The sequence below is a fragment of the Cryptotermes secundus genome, unplaced genomic scaffold (assembly GCF_002891405.2).
Source record: "Cryptotermes secundus unplaced genomic scaffold, Csec_1.0 scaffold60, whole genome shotgun sequence".
Lineage (NCBI taxonomy): Eukaryota > Metazoa > Arthropoda > Insecta > Blattodea > Kalotermitidae > Cryptotermes > Cryptotermes secundus.
In genome coordinates this window covers 961,808-982,361 of record NW_019731568.1, presented here as the reverse complement: position 1 = coordinate 982,361, position 20,554 = coordinate 961,808, and the positions used below count along the sequence as shown (strand labels likewise).

The 20,554-nt window shown below is 39.7% G+C and overlaps 1 protein-coding gene across 1 annotated transcript in view; it reads left to right on the top strand.

The window, feature by feature from the left end:
• Nucleotides 1-20,554, top strand: part of LOC111867047 (protein TANC2) — a 634,194-nt gene that overhangs the window by 150,591 nt on the left and 463,049 nt on the right. The gene's annotated exons all lie outside the window — the stretch shown is intronic.

Below are 20,554 nucleotides of genomic sequence, written 5' to 3'. Positions count from 1 at the left end.
CTTTATTCCAAGGTGGATTCCTGGTACTCATTTCTGTTAGAGGCTGAATCGACCCCTGGGCCATAGTGCGGCTGGAAGGATTAGGTCAATTGAAAACTCGAATGACCACATTGGGAATAGAACCCGCGACCTGCCGGCTTGTAGCGTAGTGCCTCAAAAAGTGTGCTACCGCGTGCCCACCAGCCCAGACTTTATAAAACAAGCCTATCTGCAGTATTTCGGTATATCGCAGTGGACTGTAGTCTCTATAATAAAGCAAAGACAAATCTGACATATTACTATTTTTTTATTGCCAGTGGGGTGGGACTAAGTCCCTTGTACTGAGGCCACTTCTGGCCTATTGTACCAGCCCCAGATGATAGGTGAGGATGATTGTGGAGCGATTGGTGGAATGAAGATTGGCAGGGGAAATCGAAGTACTCGGAGAAATCCTGCCCCAGGGCCACTTTGTCCACCACAAATCCCACTTGACCAGACCCGGGATCGAACCCGGGAGGCCTCGGTGGGAAGCCAGCAAATAACTTCTTGAGCTAAGGCGCGGCCTGAGATATTACTAATTTCAAACTCATATTTACTCCTCACACCATTCAGTTACTTTGCAGGGAATAGATGGGGTTTAGCTGAAAACAGAGGCAGTTAAATCCCATCGAGTCACTCCAACAAGAACAAGGGCCAACGCCATAGAGCAAACAAGACGTGGCGCTTTATGTGGCTGGGCGATATTTGCAGCAGCACCTCTTCCAAACTTCTTTGTTAAGTGAAAATTAAATTCCTCTGATCTGTGGAGACCACCACAGTGAATCGAGCGCTACTCAGTCAAAGACTAGGAACCAGCCAATGATAAGCAATGGCCGGATAAACAGCCGTTGCTATACAAAGCCTACAACAATATGGACAGCGACGTGTTTTCTATAGGTCCAGCTCAACGTTAAATAAGGAGATATAGCAATAGTTTTATTGACATGTTTAACATGTAAAATATTAGTATCCTTTACATTATGTCAAATGACCTACTATTGCAGAAAATGACTCTTACAAAAGACAGATCAGCCCTCTCGTTAGAGAGGGCGCCCCACAATAATAAAACTGAAACTGTCAAAGAGTAATAAATCATCATCATCATCAGTAATCTGTCAAGACGACAGGTCCACAGTCTCTTCCAAAACAATTCCTGCACTTAATGCGATCTAGAGCTTTCTCCTTCAAATGACAATATCCTCTTCTGTCCCCAAGGCCATCCAGCATCTTCTTACGTCTTCTTCTTCGTCTACTTGTCACTTCTATCCGCCCTTCTATCTTTCCTTCGATAACTTCTTTTAGAAGGCAGTTTCTGCGTAAAACATGACCAATCCAATTAGCCTTCCGTTTTCTTATTTCGTGTAGGATATTCCTCTGCTCACTGACTCTAAATAACACTTCTTCATTTCTCACATAATCGGTCCAACTGATCTTCTCCATCCTTCTCCAACACCACATTTCGAAACTTTCCAGATATTTCTGATCTACTGCCCTAAGTGTCCATGTTTCAGCCCCATACAGAGCTATGCTCCAAATGTAGCATTTCACTAGTTTCTTCCTCAAAGTTAAGTCCAATTTGCTGGTAAAAAGTAATAAATATATGGTCATAAACCTCAGATTGTGCTCGATACCAAGACTGACTGACTGATTGACCGTCAGTCACAACGTGACTTCGACTTTGAAGTAGTGTGTGTGTGTGTGTGTGTGTGTGTGTGCGTGTTCGTTTTCGTGTGTTGCAAGCAGTAGTATTGTTGTTATACTATTAGCCTTCAGCCAACGACCTTCAGTTCTTCAAGTTCGTCTGTATATTCTGTGCAACTACAATAAATATTTGTATATCAGTTTAATAAGTGGCTGTCTATACATTCATAGGACACCCCCCACATCTTTATTCATATCGCGACCATTAATTAGCAGTAATATAAACATGTCATACAACAAAATGAATAAATTCCAGTCACATGATCGAAATTTACAATTCTTTCGAAATATATGTATACACACACACACACAGAGAGACTACACTCTTTGTTTCCTTCCTTTCTTCTCTCCTTCTTTCCTTTTTTTCTTCTTTCTTTCCTTCGTTCCTTCCTTCCCTCCTTCCTTCCTTCCTTCCTCCATCCCTCCCTCCCGCCCTTCGTTCCTTCATTTGCAGAATCAACGAATAAGTAAGATGATAATGTTCAATAAAAGACGGCCTACATCTACCTTGACACGCTGAAGAAAAAACACGAAAACGTAGTCATTTTAGCGAGTGACATGCCATAAATTCGAACCTAGTTACATCAGGATACAAATCTACGGCGTCTCTGCTACGCCAATTTGAGAAGTCAGAGACATGAAGAGAAGGAACAAATACAGTACCAATTTGAGAAGTCAGGCACATGAAGAGCAGGAACAAATACAGTACCAATAAGATCAATAAGTTTGTGATGAGGGTATATTGCTACAAGTATTATGTTTCTGGACATTATCCATCGTCTTGTCTATTTTCTAAAAAACAGTTCTGTTTCTTTTTCAAAACACAACGTTTCGGAGACTGGATTCTGTCCCCGTCCTCAGGTAAAGCCAACTCAGTTGGGCCCAATAGATAGAGCTAGCCACTATGTCCGGACCAGTGCCCTAAGTCAGGATAGATCAGGCGTTACATCAGATCTATTGCCTTTCCGATATAAGTGCACATGATTCCACTACTCCTCCAGGCTACTCTGTCGCATATTAAAGCGAAGTGCTGCATTATAAAGTAGCACAGCTCTGTGTGCAGTGCACAAGCAGCCAAATTAGTCTACTGGCCGACCTTGCTTGCCGGCAAATCCTACTCATAGCAGACCCTATGCAAATTGAACTACCTTTTGCTGTCGGATCTTCAACACGTGTCTAAATTGGGAATCAGGCCACGGGTTCCTTATCGTGATAACCATTTATATGTATAATGTCCAACGTTGTGGACGGCTGGTGGAATCATCAGCATTGGGTTCTATTCCATTCCTCCCCNCCCCCGCCACTCCTCCTCTGCAGTGTTGGTCTAACCAGTTTGTGCCAGTCTTCTGTTCGAGCAGGATGGCAAGGCTTGCTGCCAGATAACGGCAACATCTTCAGTCACTCAACTCATAAGGTTGTTCATACAATTACCAAATTGTTTCCTTATTTGTTATTTAGTGCTGATTTTTAAAAAACTATCAGGATCTCAGACAAATGCTTGATACCGATCAGTGAAGAACATTTTGTCTTCTCATCTGCCGTCTAAAAACGTAAAAATTAAAATATACAAAACTATAATTTTGTCTGTGGTTCTGTATGGGCCTGAAACGTGGTCTCTGATATTAAGAGAGGAGTATAAATTGCGGGTGTTTGAGAATAGGGTGTTGACAAAAATATTTGGGCTGAATAGTTATGAGATGACAAAGAGGTTGGAGAAAACTGCATAATGAAGAACTTCGTAACTTGTACTCTTCGCCAAGTATAATTAGAATGATCAAGTCGAGAAGGATGAGATGGGCTGTGTATGTAGCACAAATGAGAAGAAGAGAAGTGCATATAGAATTCTGTTGAAAAGCCAGAAGGAGAGAGACCATTAAGAAGAACAAGAAGTGGGAGTTTTGAAATATTGGAACTGATCTTAGATAGATATGATGGGGTGGTATGGACCGGATTTATCTGGTTCAGAATAGGGGCTAGTGGAGGGCACTTCTGAACACTGTAATGAACCTTCGGGCTTCATAAAGTGTTCGGAAATTATTGAGTAGTTCCAGAACTGACGGCTTCTGAAGAAGGGTTCACCTCACCGGAGTTATTTTAGTTAGTATCTCAGAGTGTCCAGCGTAGAATGGCTGGTTGGTAAGCGAATACAGAACTAGGAAGGATGTTGAAGGAAGCACTCATGACCTACCTGAATGTACTATCGCAAAATTTACTTGGATATCCTAAGGAAAACCATAAAAATTTCAATTAGGAATGTTGGTGCCCCCGACCGAGATTCGAACAGGGTATCTCCTAGAATACAGTAAAAAATGTTACTCTTAGAGCCAATTTGTCCGCTGGCAAGGTGTCAGTACTGAAAATAAATAATATTCGTTCCTGAATCGCATAAACTTCAGTGTGCACAAGTGTTCACGTATTCAAGATGTAGTCCTGACTGACCGGCATGTGGAGAAATACTCCGCTCAGATGACGCGTGGGAGAGCTTTACAGAACTGCGTCATAGCCTTCACACGTGGTTCACGAATTTACAGTGGACGATAGCATGTAGAGAATTTTCTTCCTTCTAACCATAAAACAGTCGAATAAGTCACGGACTTATCTACACACACTTAGCAGACCTATGACATACAAATATTTTCCTGTAAGTTCTCTACCCATTAGAGTGTTTCAACGACTGCTGGATGCCTGCCTGTCCAATTGCATTAGTTATTTTTAATGCTGTGAAATATGACTGCATAAAAACCGTGTAGTTTACTTTTGTGATGATTTTAGACTTATATTTATAAATATTGTAATTGATTTTGTGTATATATTTTGGGTAGGCGACAAGCCGGTCACAATAACCGAATGATCTAAGGCATGTACTGTCTTCACTCCTTCGAAATTCGGGATCATGGGTTCGAATCCCACACGGCATGGATGTTTGGTATGTGTAAGTGTTTATTTTTTGTTGGTGTTTACCTGTGTTTAGGTAGAATCCTTGTGACGAGCTGATCACTCGTCCAAGGAGTCCTACCTTATGTAAAATGATCGAAATGGAAAACAACCTCGAAACCGTAAAGGTATAAAGGGAACGGATTAGATAAGAGAAGAAAAGAAATACGACTATAGCAGTATAACAACAAATAGTACATTTGCTAAAACATCCAGACCTAATTCAAATGAAAATGAATAATACATTGAGTCAGGATATGCATGATACAAATTCTGAGCTGAAGTATGAGGAAACTCGGATTACAATTTAACACACTCAGTACAGATGTCAAGAAATATTGCTGTGTTCTTCGATTTAATCTTAATGGATGGGCTATGATTTGTAGTGACATTTTCAGGTGGAACCTATGCTTAGCAATTCAGTGATTAACCCTTAACTTGGTATTTAATTTTCTTCAATATGTATAGAAATGCATACGAAGTAAATAGTATCACACTTATGATATTTTATGCAATTATGTAATTAAATTCGCTCGAAACTATTAATAAGGTCCCGAACTACCTAGTATGACCGCCCTTGCTGATGCGTCTTCAAACTCACTAACTCGTTCATCCAGAACTCACTGTTTTCATTTACCCTTATACTGAGGCGTCATTGCTTGGAGCAAGAACTGTGGAGACAGAGAAACAACCGTTGCTATGTAATGCCTTCACGCAACAATAGAGGAGGCGTCATGATACGTGACGCGTACAGGTGTTGCTATGGAGCGATTCGGTTAGCACGTACACAGTGACGTCAAGCAATAATAAAAGAAATAATGCAAGAGGTGTTTTCTGTGAACCGCGCCGGGCAACTATATGGTAAACACATATCTGTAGCAGTGAATCAACACGCAATAATAGAAGAAGTTGTGTTTTCAGTTGGCAGGACGCGTTAAAGAGAGTATTCCTCTCATTACTAAAAACCAAAACTTGTTCAGGAACAGTTTCTACAAGAAACATGTCTTTTATTTAATAATTTCAGTGAGGGCAAATACTTGTTGCTATCTTGGAGAATTTAAATTAATTTTTGTTTACTGTTTAACACTGGAAAACAAAAGTTAGCATGAAGATATTCAAACAAAAGAAGATTTTCTGTTTCTGTCTTAATAGCACGGGATGGTAAAGTTTAAACAAACATTGTCTTCCTTCTGTGATGCGGGTGGAAGTGTGTATACTCGTATAAGGCTGTACATTCTTGACAGCTGTTATTGTGGGCTTGCTTCAGTCTGTTTTATAAACTCTTGTTAAAATTCAGAGTGGGATTCGTAACACTGTTACGGCCTTCAAGGAACTGTGCACAGGGCCTTGTATAAACAGGTGTTTCTGGATCACAGTTCGTGTTAAAAACGCTCCATTCGTCTAATGTGTGGACGTGTTCCAGTGACTTTTGTAACAGACAGACAGTCGAATCACAACTATCCACATTAACAATGTTGTGCGAGGTTGTTTACAAAAGATTTACATATAAAATGGAAGAATAAACATTATATTGGCCAGAGAGCTGAAGAGCCCTACAATAGTTGCTTCCATATTACATGACAGATGTTTGTGACTCCTTCATAAATTTGAATTGATGATATGATGTGCCACAGAAATAACTCTTTAATTACTTTCCATAGATTTTACTCGCTAACTGAGAAGTCTGTGGGACGTATGTGTTCCGGAAAAGTAATAAATATGAGCAGTTATGAAAGCTGAATGGAATGTTCATGGCGGTAAATTCGACATCATTGCTCAATTTTCTGAAACCGTGGTTTTCAGAGTCGTTTATATAATACACGTGTCTCACACATAAAATGAATACATACTAAATAGTTTTGAGGGGTCGAGACAGCGCAGCCGGTACAGCGACTGACTATGGGCTGGACGGCCCAGTATGGTCAAGAATTTTCTTTTCTCCACGTCATTCAGACCGGCCCTGAGGTCCACCCAATCTCCTCTCCAATGGGTACTGTGGGCTCTTTCCTCAGTGTAAACCGGCCGGGACATGAAGCTAACTACTCATTTCCAAATACTGTCGAAATCAAGAAAATGTGGATCTACTTATCCACTCCCACATACGCCTTCATGGTGTAGTGCTTCATTAGTTAAGCGCATTGATAACTTTACCTTTACTACATACTTTGGAAATAGATGGAAAATATTGCATTTTTTCAGTACACAACTTGAGCAATTGTGAACGGAAAATCGAAATTGAGGTTTGCAATGCGTCAATGTGCACTGTCACATAATTAACCTAATTCTGTTACTGTTTAATGCTGCAGTACCATTAACTCAGAGCGTCCTAGAACTTCCGGCAAATCGTCGAGGAGTTCAGGCGAAGTGCCTGCCGCTTCTCCCTTCTAGCCGTTCTGGACAGATCTGAATGCATTCCTCAACTCCACCTCTTATCCCATTACAAACAAGACTTGCGAAGTTACAGCAGAGGCAGGACAATATTTTCCTTCCGACTTCATCATTATTGGAAAAAAGAAACCCCAACTGCTCTCTGAAGAGAAGGTAGATGAAATCGGTGCTGGACTTAAACACTCTCATCCAAAGCCCTTCAGGCACCATGCACAGCAGACCTGATTTCAAATTTATTTCGCTAATGAAACAGAACATAAGAGCCTGACTGTAAATCTTTGGCATAGGCGCCAGGAATTCTTTAATAATAACAAAAAGCATTTCCAGCATCTGCTGCATTCTGGGTAGCTTTCTTTGCAAGGTATTAGTCAATAGGTCTATCGATTACGCTGACAGTCTCAATCTCCACTGCCCGAAAAGACAGGAGGAGCGTGCAGCACTTCCGCTTGAGCAGCTGAACGACTTGCAGTAAGCTGTGTGATGACGTCACCTTAGTTCAGTATAAAGCAACTGCATCTGATGAACAGCGACTTTCTGGTGTATCAAATAATAGTGTAACTGTTTAACATCGTGGTAACACGTAGTTTCTGACACATTTTCTATTAGCGCAGTTGTCGACGTTCTTAAGCTAACGTTAGACATGTCTACAAGAAAAATAACATGTCAAAAAGAAGCAATAATTTTCTTCTAATATCCAAATCGCATGTAAAGCATAATGAATTCATCGCTTGGCTACTGCAGTATGTGATGCTGTGTACTAAAATAGAAAGAAATAATTTACATTGATGATTGATTGCCGTTACACATATAGGGACGTACAAAAAGACTAGTAGCGGAAATTTTACTTACCAGAGTGTTCTTTATTTGAAAACCTGCCTCGTCTCTGACAACTAAATTGATTTTTTTGTTAGTGGTCTTATTTCTATTCTGCTATAGAACACCCAAGGTGCTGCATTACGTGGGTTACCTTTCGCTCCAGCACTGCCTTGCGGTACTTCGACTGTTGCTATTTCAAAAATACGCTACTCTTCTGCTCAGTCATGACAGGGTGACTATCAGGATGACACCGGAGTTATCTGATAAAATATTTTCTCTGTCTTTCTCACATTTTATGTTTCAATACAATAAAATAAGAATGTTAAATCTTTCTGTTACATTTTACCCGTCTCAGTAGTCCCACACGTCTCTGTAGTAAAGTAAAGGATAAGGTTAGGGCCGCGCCATAGCTCAAGCTCTTAGTCGCTGACTTCCCACTGAGGCGGCCCGGGGTCGATCCCGGGTTTTGTCAAGTGGGATTTGTGGTGGACAAAGTGGCGCTGGGACAGGTTTTCTCCGAGTACTTCGGTTTCCCCTGCCAATCTTCATTCCACCAATTGCTCCACAATCACCTTCACCTATTATCTGGGGATGGTACAATAGGCCAGAAGTGGCCGCAGTACAAGGGATTAAGTCCCACCCCACTAGCAATAAAAAATACAAGAATTAAAACGATACATAAGTGAACAAAAAATTATATGAGTCAAGCCACTGGGCATAACTCATTCAAGAGCCTGTACTTATTGAACATATTCATTTATTGCAGATTCTTCAGAGTATACATAAATATATGTGTGAAAGAAAATTATTGCTTAGGAACACAGTGCCGTGATATGGGAGCTCTCAGTCACTCTATGCAGTAACGGTGTGTGTATATTGCTCTGCCCTCTTCAGCTTCGCGTCTCGTTACGTCTGCGTTGCCTAGCGGCGAGGAACCTGAGAATTAAGGCCACTATTGGAGCACTATGCCGCCACAAATTTACGATCTGTACTGATTACGTTTTATGTTCTACCACCCACGAAACATTGACTCACATCTGTGCACTAATAGTTTCGGCGATGTGTGGACCAGCTTATAACGACCTTACAGCCAGAACAGCTGGATTATTCGGTAAGAAACCTAACACTTGGCAGTCATTTGCCAGTTAAATATCTCATGTTCTGTTGGTGTTGGACTCTACACGATAGTTCATTTATCTCAGGTTCGTGGTTTAGATATATCGATAATTCACAAAGGGCATTGATATCTCTAGGTCGTCGAAAACAGCTGAAAATAGCGAAGTAAGTAATGGACTTATTAGTAATTTCCTCATAATTTTATCAGCAACAATTGTAGAACATACAGAATATATGAAAATTAAGTTACTGGATCAAATATACTGTTATGGATTTAAAATTATCGCTAGTCCCAAAGTATTGAAGGGATTTTTGTAACGGGATATTTAAAAATATTTATTTTGTGTAACTGCGAATATCGACTTGATTTTATGAGAATTTTGACAAAGCTATAGCAACTACTAGCCCAACAGATCTATCCCTGTGCTTTTTGGAGCCAAATTGATGATGTACGGGAATTGTTTAACAGTAGTATTAGAGACTACGACTAAAATTGATCAGAAAAATAATTTTCTGTCCATAATAAAACATGTGGACTTTCGTTATGCATAGAATTCTTCTTTGAAATTATATTTACAACTGTAAGGTTCCTAGATATATATTTAACATTATATCAATATTTCACATCAAATGGATTCAGAATATACAGCAAATATTTGTTGCCTACTCCACAACACCAAATAGAGAAGACATTTTATTCGACTCTCTAAATGTATTCATAGAACATAATAATTCTTATATTTGAGGAATCTGCTTTAATGCATTTTAGTCACTGTGTGAAATTTAGTTTCATTTCCTGCATTTAGAAGCAGACATTGCCACGCCACAAGCAGTAAGAATATTTGTTTAACGAAAACACAAACATGACACACAACAGGTTAGTCTAGAGGTAAATCTCTAGACTTTATTCTAACTACGCTTATGTGTGGCTTTCGTTAGTCTTTCTAGACAAAAGTTGATACAGTGTCTCGATTATACAAATACATCTTTCTTCCGGATCCCTCCCAATTCATCATCCATCTACCAGCCTTCCATCCAACGCTGTATATACTTGATACTGAGAGAGATGTCAAAAACCTCACAATTGTAGGTATGACGGAGTTACAAATGTAAGTAAAGCTATCGATTGATACAGATATTTAAGAGCCATTCGAAAGAAATGTATTATAAATTATGCTGGGATGTATTATGAACACGCCTGCATTTTCTGAATTAAGATTTGTTTTGAACACATAAAAGAATTGGACTTGCATTTCAAAAGAAAGTACAAAAACAGTTATGAGTTCCGTCGCTTCCACCCTTCTGTCTGCAAATATCACTGACAACATTAACGATTTCGATCAGACTCGATGTGGTAAGTCTACCGTCAGTTTTCTTGGACAGATTTGGTTTCTATTTCGGTCTCTTTTATTGGTATTTTTTCAGAGTTCAGTACGTTTATGGAGCTAAATTAGCTTTTGCATATTTGTTCTCGGATACTTTTCATATTGTGATACAACTCATGTGATTCATGTATAAACACCATTCACTCTAACTTTTCGAATGCATATTTTATGTCCAAAAAATATTTCTTTCCCGTGTCTTGCTAAATATTTTTCTAATAAAACGGGCCTAGAATAGAACTAAGAATATATAAGTATTATGTCTTCCAGAATATTTGCATAAATGAGAAATATCTATAGCAAACCTACAGTTGCAGCACGTGCTTTGAGGCACCGAGTAAAACGACTTAAGGAATCAGGTAGGCCAGCCAATATCGAACTCAGAATAAACTGATTATGAATAAGAAATGCTATCCACTCAGCAAAGACTGTCGATTATTTGTAGCAGCATTTTCGGAAGTGGGAACGGCGTTTCCTAGGAGGCAGTGAAAATTTCTTCCGGGGCCCGGAGAAAGGTTGGCTGAAGACAACGATGTTGTATTCATTTTAATGCCAAAGCAACTTTAAATTACGAATATAAAATCTAACAGTAAAACTATAGAACACGTCGCATTAGAATTCATTAGTAATACTTTACAGGACAAATCACTACTCAAATAATTTTAGAGGTTGGATGGGGGAAGTTGCTTTTCACCTCAGGGTAAAGAAAGCTGGGAAACATTGATTTAGAGAATGACTACAGAAATTTTTATTCTGATTTTTTCGACATTGTACAGTATGTTCCCAGTACTTTGTGTAACACATACTTCTCACAGTAATAGCACTAAGCTAAGAATAAATGGTGAATTCAGTTCGTGTGTTTTCGTTACATGATGACGTATATCACTTTTTCGCTGATGGGCTTATATGGTGACTCGTGCAAGTGTCTGTGTACTACGTGCGTGTGGGTGTCGAGAGCCTTCCCACCTGTACCCCCACTTCTCTCAGACCTCTCACACTTCATATGCACACACCCATTCACAAATGAAATCCAGTTGACATATATATACTGAAGAAAATACAAATGCTGAAATGTGCGGAATTACAACTTCCACCAGATATATGCTGAGACAGAAAAGCTCATCCGTTTAACATTATGAAAACATCATAGAGTTATCCATAATGTATGCTGTGTACGTCACTCACACAATAGAGAGAGGATCGAAAAAATATTTGCTTAAATCATTTATTGCTGTACCCACTGTGAAAATGTCCGTACATAACCTCTATAACATAACTTAATAAAGGTTTTCTACTTACGTTTTCAAAGTTGAACAGTGGGTATAGCAATAAATGATTTAGGCAAATATTTTGTACTGTACTAACTGGCCGTTCCCCCTCTCCCTTAGTCACACACCATATATGGCCTTAATCGCTATCCACTGCTTCCATTGGTCCGTTCTCCCTAACCACCCCCCCCTGCCTACTTCGTATATAAGCAGCACCTTCCACATCCTATCACCACAGCTACTGCTCTCCGCAGCCATTCAACTGCTCTGAAGATGGAGGCGCTACGTTCCTCCGAAACGTCGGCCGAAACGAAGAATACACGGTGCCTAAACCCAGAAGACAACTTTCTTCATTGTCATCGCCGTGAAAACCTCAAAACTTACAAAATATTTTGTACTTTGAATTATGTATAATTTGGGAAGGTTGCTTTATATTTACTATGTTTCTCGAATATAAAATCCACACCAGTTCTCAAAGGCAGTCTGAATTACGTTGACGTTAGATGTACAATATTTACTGAATAGTTTATTACCCCACTTTCCTTATTTTGAAAATGCAGAAGTAGCCTCATGTGATCGCCATGCTGTCCGTACGTGCATCTGTGTCTAGTATGTGTCAGCGTATTCCCCCATCAATTTTTGAATGACTGAACCAATATTTATGAATTTGAACCCATCTCAACGGCGTACTCCATAAACAACTCCCTCCATTCTCTGTGTCTGTATGTGTATCCCCTTATCGTTCCCAGGCAAGAGTCTGTTTAAAAATTCCTTTATCGTTGCTAAGCAACGGTTCAGTATAATCATTACTACAACAAAGAATACACCGGTAACAATAGAAGAATTTTTGGACGCTTCGTTTTCTATGCTGTCCGTGTCGTATTAAGGAAAGTAGGCTATTAGTTCTTCGCAGAACTTCTTCTTAGTCTATAAATTTTCCATCGTTGTTGTCTTTTGTTAAATTACAGCACTGAATTGGACGCATGCGATCACAAGCAAGGCCTTTTAGGAAATAAAGAGATGCGGACGTTATATTCGGGTCAGTAAGGTTATATCTCCGAAATTCTTAAATTTTATAGAAACATTGTGCAGCTGCTGATCAGCTGTTCACAATCAAAAGCATTATGATATGTTAGTATCAGAAAATTTTACAGTACTGCTTCATTCCAAATGCTTACCTACTCATCACATTTGACCNTGAGGACGGAAACAGATCCAGTTTCCGAAACGTCGTGTTTTTATTTGTTATCTTAAAAACCAGGACGATGGATAAAGTCCAGAAACCCAATATATCAGTGTGTTATACACCATCGTCAGAATCCTATAGTAACTACACTTGACCTTATTGCGATCTTTTTCCACGATATGTAGCCCTTGTAGCTGAGTCAGCTTAGTTGAATAACTTATTAATCAGTTATCAAGGAAACGGTGATGATACCGAAGATAATAACATAAGAATAAATAATAACTATGATGGCGGTGGTGATGATGATGATCGGTAATGTTTGATTGTGAAACGAATACATGAATCACTGCTGTTGGAATCACAAACGCCAGTATCAAGATGGCTTAGTCAGCACCCGTCTGTTTTCTGCTGGGGAAGCTGGTGAGGAGATCGAATACTGTCACGGAGTATTTTCTGTAAATTTCCTGGCATGTAGAGGAAAATGGGTTGCTAGTACTTTATACCTTGCGTGACAGCGGCCTCCGTAGTCTAGAGGTAACGTTCCCACCTCATGACTCGTAGTAGGCGGGTTCAAATACCCGGCGGAGGTCGTCGAATTTTTAAGGGCGGAAAAATTCAGGGAACAAGTCCTCCGGGAGGGACTTTAAGCCGTGGGTCCCGTGTCGTAGCTTTACGGCACGTAAAAGAACCTCATATCTCCAAAGGAGGTCACTGAGCCAAATTAACGGACGTTTCGCGCCCAACAGCAGTCTCTAATACCTCTGGTATGTGGGGGAAGCATTATAGATATCTCTCAGCTAGTAGAGCCGGTCTCGCTGGCTGGGCGGGACTGATGGTAAGCACCAGTACGGGTAGGATATAGAGACTGGTAGAAATCATAGCGGGAAGCACAATGGACCAATACAGGTCTCAGTGCATGGGGAAACCCACCCTCCCCAATAACTAACTAACTAACATTGCGTGACAGATTTCCTTATTTTTTGTATTTCCTCTGTTCTTAGTACCTTTTTCCAAATTTACTGCATTTGTGCCCAACCTCATATGAGGTAGCAGCCCTGAGAGGGCTACAGTAGATCACGGCTGATTATTTTCGCATTGTTTTTAATATTTAATTTACAGTCATCCTAATATCTGATTTCTGTACCTACTCAGTTATTAACGCTTCGTCAAAAACTTGATATCCAACAACAGAGAACGAAAGCGCAACGAATTGTGCAGAAATTCGACATAAAGAAACGAGTGTTCTCAGCAAGCACAGTCGCCATTATGTTCGATTTATTCACTTGCAATTTTCTTCTGACAAGCTGTTTCGACTTTACACTTTTCAAGTATTATTCAGAAGTCGTTCTGTTTCTCTCCTGCTTTAAAATTTAGTCATGGTACAGGGACTTGTTAAGAGTTTGCTCTTGTCACAAAAATACAGGGTGATTCTAAATTATTTTCGGGGTTTCAATAACCTATAATTTTCAAACCGGAAAAAATAGCTCCATGTTGAAGATGTTTAGCATTCTGCAGTATTAATTCTACAATTATAAAACTTTTTGAGTTACAGTTTCATATTCCGTAAGCATTTTGATATTGCTATTTCAGTTTTGAAAAGTATAGGCCACGGAAACTCGGACAATAATGTAGAATCACTGTGCATAAAGCTAACGACGTGCCATATATTCTTATCACAGCTTTCTAGATCCTCTCGTACTAAATCCTGTAGGTGGAAACTTATTTCTAACAATTGATAGTGTAGTATTTCTTCATTTTTCTCGCAGGTAGTTAATGGCTGACTGCCCATCTACGGGATAGAGAGTAAGACATAATGCAATATAAACTGAGGAAAGTGTATTTTAAGAATTAGGAGGCTACAGGAATAACATGAAGAGGACTGCAAACATATGAGTTTAAAGAACGAAAGCTGAAAAGAATTAAGATTATTTCTAATCACAAATTGCATGAAAAATTTATATCATAAATATATCTAGTAAATTCCTAGAAATCTGGCAAGACTAAAGTATGTGGTAAACACTGTAATAAACCAAAATTTCGATCTTCACGAAATTAAGAGCAAATCGTAAATTCATAGGATACTTCTTACCTTTCAGAATTTCTTACCTTCCCATACCTTAAATATTTAAATATCTGAAGATTTACTGCACGAAAGTTACAATTTTATCACTTGTTTTTCAAGTATGATTGTGTGAAACCTTCTCTCGCCTAAGAAGGGAACATAGTTTTGGGGTGGATGAGAGTATTTAGACATAGGAACAGGAGGATGGGAAAATGGTCAAATAAGAAGCTTTATATAAGATTTGAGGCTTTCACGGCGGTGACTATGAAGAAAGCAGTCTTCTGGGATTTGGCACCATGTATATGTGGTGTTAACCGACGTTTCGGAGGAACGTATGGCCTCCATCTTCTTCAACCCTGAAGATGGAGGCGATACATTCCTCCGAAACGTCGGTTAATACCACATATACACGGTGCCAAATCCCAGAAGACTGCTTTCTTCAAGAAGCTTTATAATTTGCACTTTTCACCTAATATGCGTAGAGTGGAGATGAGTTTGGCTGTACGTGCGACAGGAAAAGTGGATTTGATTCGGAAAAGGCCGAAGTTAAGAGATAATCACGTGCCAAAATCTGGCAGGCCTGTACATAAGTGGAATATTAATGTTCATCTAGGCCACGTGGATTCAGGTGTGGAGTTTCCTGAACCTTCCGGTTGGTTAAAGTAAGCAGGGGATTTCTTCATCGAAAAAAGATTTTCAAACATAATTATTGGGTTTTTGGTCTTTTTCCATCATCCGGAATTCTAGGAAATAGAAAACATGGCGTGTCGGAAATTGGATCTGTTTCTGTCTTCATGTCAAGAAAGAAGACAGCTACTCAACTGGGCCCCTTAGAATGTTTTCCATCTGTTCAAAATAAATTCAAATTTATCATAAATCTATTTGTCTATATTCAGAAATATTATAAATAAAATTACGGACTATATTGGGCAGGTGACCAAAATCAAATTCCAAAATATTATTTGGTTAAGATCTCAATTACTACATATTATAATTCATAACATTATATTTCAGCATCCTGCTACACTGATGTACCTTTTATAATTGTTTTCTTTTTCCGTCTCTAATGCAATAAATTAATAATAATAATTCATATTTAATTCATACAGTGATCATTAAATATTAACAATTTAAAATATTAAAACATATATACATGTTGTTATGTTATTACATGTTTTGGCCTTACAAGGCAATCTTCAGGCAACACTTTTTTAAGGATTCCAATTCATTGTAGTATTCTTAAGATATGCCGTTGATGTTCATACCTTTTTGCTATTTTTGAATTTCAGATATTTGTATGTCATATTAGGTGTATTGTTTTTCGTTGTGCGTATCAGGCGTTTCGTGAGACCAATGTTCATCACCACATCCATTATGTGAACTGTGGAGATGAAAACTGCAGACTGACAAAGTTGGGAACGACTTCCCCATTTCGCGTCCGTTCCATGTTTTTGTGCTAATATAACATAGAAATATATAAAAACTCACAAATTCTCCTGTGCGGTGGAATTCTACAGTACAAGACAGTAAAGTAGCACCCTCCACTGTCTGTTAATGTAGACCGATTGGAAAATTCTGGTTTCGGAAAGACATAAACAGGGTCTTGACAGCTCGTTAATATAAAAGTCATTTAGGCAGTAGCAATAATTCCCAAACATTTAATAGCTTAGCTTAGTAGGGAATCAGGTTCAAGAAATGTAATAAAACTGTTTATACGTCTCTCCTCTCGGCCTCGTTAACGCTTTGATCCCTGTCTTGCTTCAAAAGTCTGCCCAACCCATCTCTTGTGTAAAAGTATGATATACTGAGTTTGTAACGGAATAGTCATAATTTTAACCGGAAATGAGAGATGTATTGCTTCAAGAACATGTACTAAAAATAAGATCTAACGTTTGTGATGGTGGTACATTAACTCAACGATTATGTTTCTGGACATTAACCATCGTCCCGTTATTATTTAAATAAACGCTCCAGAGACTAGATTCTATTTCCGTCTTCAGGTAAAACCAACTCAGTTGGGCCCAATCAGTAGAGCTATTACCTATCTCCGGACAACTGTACCAACAACAGATAGGATACAAGAAGCCAAGCGCAGCACTGACCAACTGCTAGAGCTAAGACAGAATCTTAAAAATATTAAAAACTGCACACGTATGAGGTCTTGCACCAAAGAACTATCAGAAAACAGGTCATCACTTGAAAGATAAATTCTCCGTATGTTACCAAGATAAAAACACACATTTTCCCACTCAATCTGCAGGGGACGAAGTTGTAGTCTCTTGGCTTTCTGCTCTGATAACGGAAGTCCAAATGGGAGAGATGTTCAGGCTGGGTTGACTGACCGGATGATCTATCAGGGACGTGTGGGCGGCTTTCTTGTGTCTCCTGTATGTCGTGTCTGGCTCAATCTGCAAAGTCCTCACTTCGTTCCAAAATTTTGTGGCCTTCTTCGTGCGCACGTTGGGCTAATTTTGATTTTGCAAGCAGACCTTTGGTCAAGTAATATTTGTGCTCCTTAATGCGTATTTCTCAAGGTCTGCTTCTTTTGCTGATGTAACATCTACCACAAACACATGCGATGTACACACACTGCTTCGTCTGTTGGTCATCTCTAAACGGTCCAGTTTTCATCGGTTTTCCACGGAGCGTATGTTTAATATGATTATGCTTGGAGGTTATCTGAATCCACATCCATACAGACGGTTTGATTCCTACTTCCAATTTTGCTGCAATAATAAAAAGTAAACAAATTAAGAGGAACATGTAACGCGCGTGCGTGCGTGAAGTTAGAAATCGGCATAAATACAAAGAACGAAAATGGGTAGGAGAGATGAACACAGATTCTACAATGGTGTTAATGTCGTGACATGTGGACCCATCGCTAGGGAACGCGTTCACAAACACATTTCCACGGAAGCAGATTCTTGGAGACCAACTCGGTACGATACACGTTTACGTGTAAACGAATTTTCAACAAACATTTCCTAAGATACTGATACGCTATATAAGCTGCAGTTCAGATAAGAACCAAGTCAGCCGTAAAGCAGAAGTAAGTCACAGTAGAAGAGAGGAGCCAGGAGAGGACAGCAGAAGATAGATTAGAATATAAGATAGTCATAGTTCAGTCGCTAAGGAGCGAGTCCTAAGCAGTCACTTATTGTGAGTTATCATGTTGATTGTGATTAAGAGAGATTGTAAAAGAAGGTGTTTATACATTCAATCATCTAATCCAAAACCCCTTCGTTATTAGTCACGGAACCATAAACTCTTGAAGAACTCTTGAAGGAAGAGGTTATAGAATTGTGGACATGATTAAATTGTATTAGGTCAGTGATCGACGGAAAAGTTTTGGAAACAAATGACGAATACTTGGGTTCCCGCAGAGCAGAAGACTTCTTGAGCAACTGTGTCACTAATAAAATCTTTCAAGAAATACTAGGTATTTTCCAGTCCCTAAGGAGTTTCAGAATGGCGAATCATACCACATGTAGTCCTCCACTTTCATTAAAAAAAAAAGAGAATAACTCAAATATCCAAACCTGAACAGAACACGGACTTGCGATGACGCTCTGTTCCGAGATGTTACCAAATTCTACGCTCCGAGCGTGAAGCCATCTTTGGGGACTGCGTCTTCTTATCGTAGTATCAGAAAGCACTCGCAGCTAAAATACAGAACTGTAACTTTGCCGCGGGTAAATCGTGCACTTGCGACAGGCTGCTGGTAGTTTCGTGTAAATGTCGGAAGATGGAGTCACATGAACCTTGCAAGGGCTCTGTTTGTGTCTGTGTATTCCGGAAATGCCAGAATCCTCTTCCCCGGAAGAGAAGTTTCGATGTAGATATCTAGAAGGATGGAATGGAAATATCAAAGGTGGGTAAAAACAAAGAAAGAAAGAGAGGGAAAAGCAAGGAAGGAGCAAAAGAGATGAGAAGGAAATAAAAATTTGATTGGAAATCTCAACAAAGAAATTAAAAAAGGAAAATTAAAGAAATGCACAAGGGATAGAAGAGAGGGGAAAATAAAATATTATAACGGAGATTCATACTCGTTTGTACGGGCATATATGTATATATATATATATTATATGAGAACATACGTGCATTCATTGTTGGACCCATCTACGAATAACGTGGTTTCGTAGCCCAGGGGATTGTAACCTTGACCGCATTATTCTTGGATGTATAAACACTGCCGTTGATCAGAATGAAGCCCTGCCGGTTGGGAAGGCCCATTGACTCACCACCCACAGTTTCACAAATATTGGTGAGAAGGCTGACTCGCCGCCCACGGGTTGAGGAACATTGGTGAGTTGAATTACTCGCAGCCCATTATTTTAGAAACGTGGAAGAGGCTATCGGGTCATCGCCCACAGTTTCATGAACACTGGAGTGCTGATTGACTAGCCGCCCATTGTTTCAGAAACACTGGGGAGGCCTTTAAGTTGTCGTCCACTGTTTCAAAAACACTGATGAGACAATTGAGTCGCCTTCCATTGTTTCAGAAACACTGGAGAGAAAATTGAGTCGCTTTCCATTGTTTCAGAAACACTGGAGAAACAATTGAGTCGCCTTCCATTGTTTCAGAAACACTGGAGAGACGATTGAGTCGCCTCCCACTGCTTTTTTAGAATCACTATAGAAGCCAGCTGGATATATTACATTTGTGTAAACACCGCCATTGTTGTTACTGTAGTCATCCCTCTGCTCCAAGCTGGACAGGTCCGGTTCCCATGGTGATAGAAGTGACATCTTTGCCCGGGACCTGTTTTTGACCTGTAACATGATCCACTCCCTCGCCCCTTCGGCTTTGTTTCAGGGGACTAAGACAATGTTCAGTTTGCCTCGTTTTCAAGAGACCGGCATCACTCAAAAATGTGAAAGGGAAAACACATTAAACGTGCCAGAATTATTGTGCTATGTGTACCTTTCCTAAATTTTAGGCTACAGTTCTGTTCCATACCATTATTCCACCTGAAACTATACTTGCATATCGTGGTGGGCATGCACATGAACTCACGTGATTTACCTCATACCCTTCCTCAGTGTTCAAGATCCATACGTTCAAGAATCGTGGGTTAGAGCCGCAATAGACACACGCATGTATATATTGCATTTTTCTGTGTTGTTATGCCCCAAAATTCGAGATAGTAGAAGAAGCCACGGCCCAAAAATGTTCGCGCCTAGCGAACAGTGTTGCACAGTTATTGCCGCAACTTGTAAACATCAGTAATGGCAAGTAGGCTAGGAATCTGCTTGCCCAGCAAGGCTGTGTCCTCACAGCGCCAGAAGTTTGCCTAACTCGGGCACTGGAGAATCGGAAGAGATTGCTTACGCAGCGATCAGACGCCAGGGGGTCTGCCCACATCCCGATAAGACCCAATGAAAGCCTAACTTTAGGAAATTAGAACACAAGGGAGGAGCTATCTACCCCCTTGTCGTCCACGCGGAATCAGCGAATTAAGACTATAAATGAGGGAAATTCAAGAGACTTGGAATTCTGATTTTAAACAGAATAGAAAGTTGTCAGCCGAAGGCTCTCTTCGACATGGGTCAGACCAGCGGAGGCAGTGTGCCGACATCGTGTACTTCAGGTGGGTCTGTTCACGTATATTAGCCATGCCGATTGATAATTTGTTGTTTGATAGTAATGGTGATAACTGTGTGGTTGAGTTATTTTAATGTG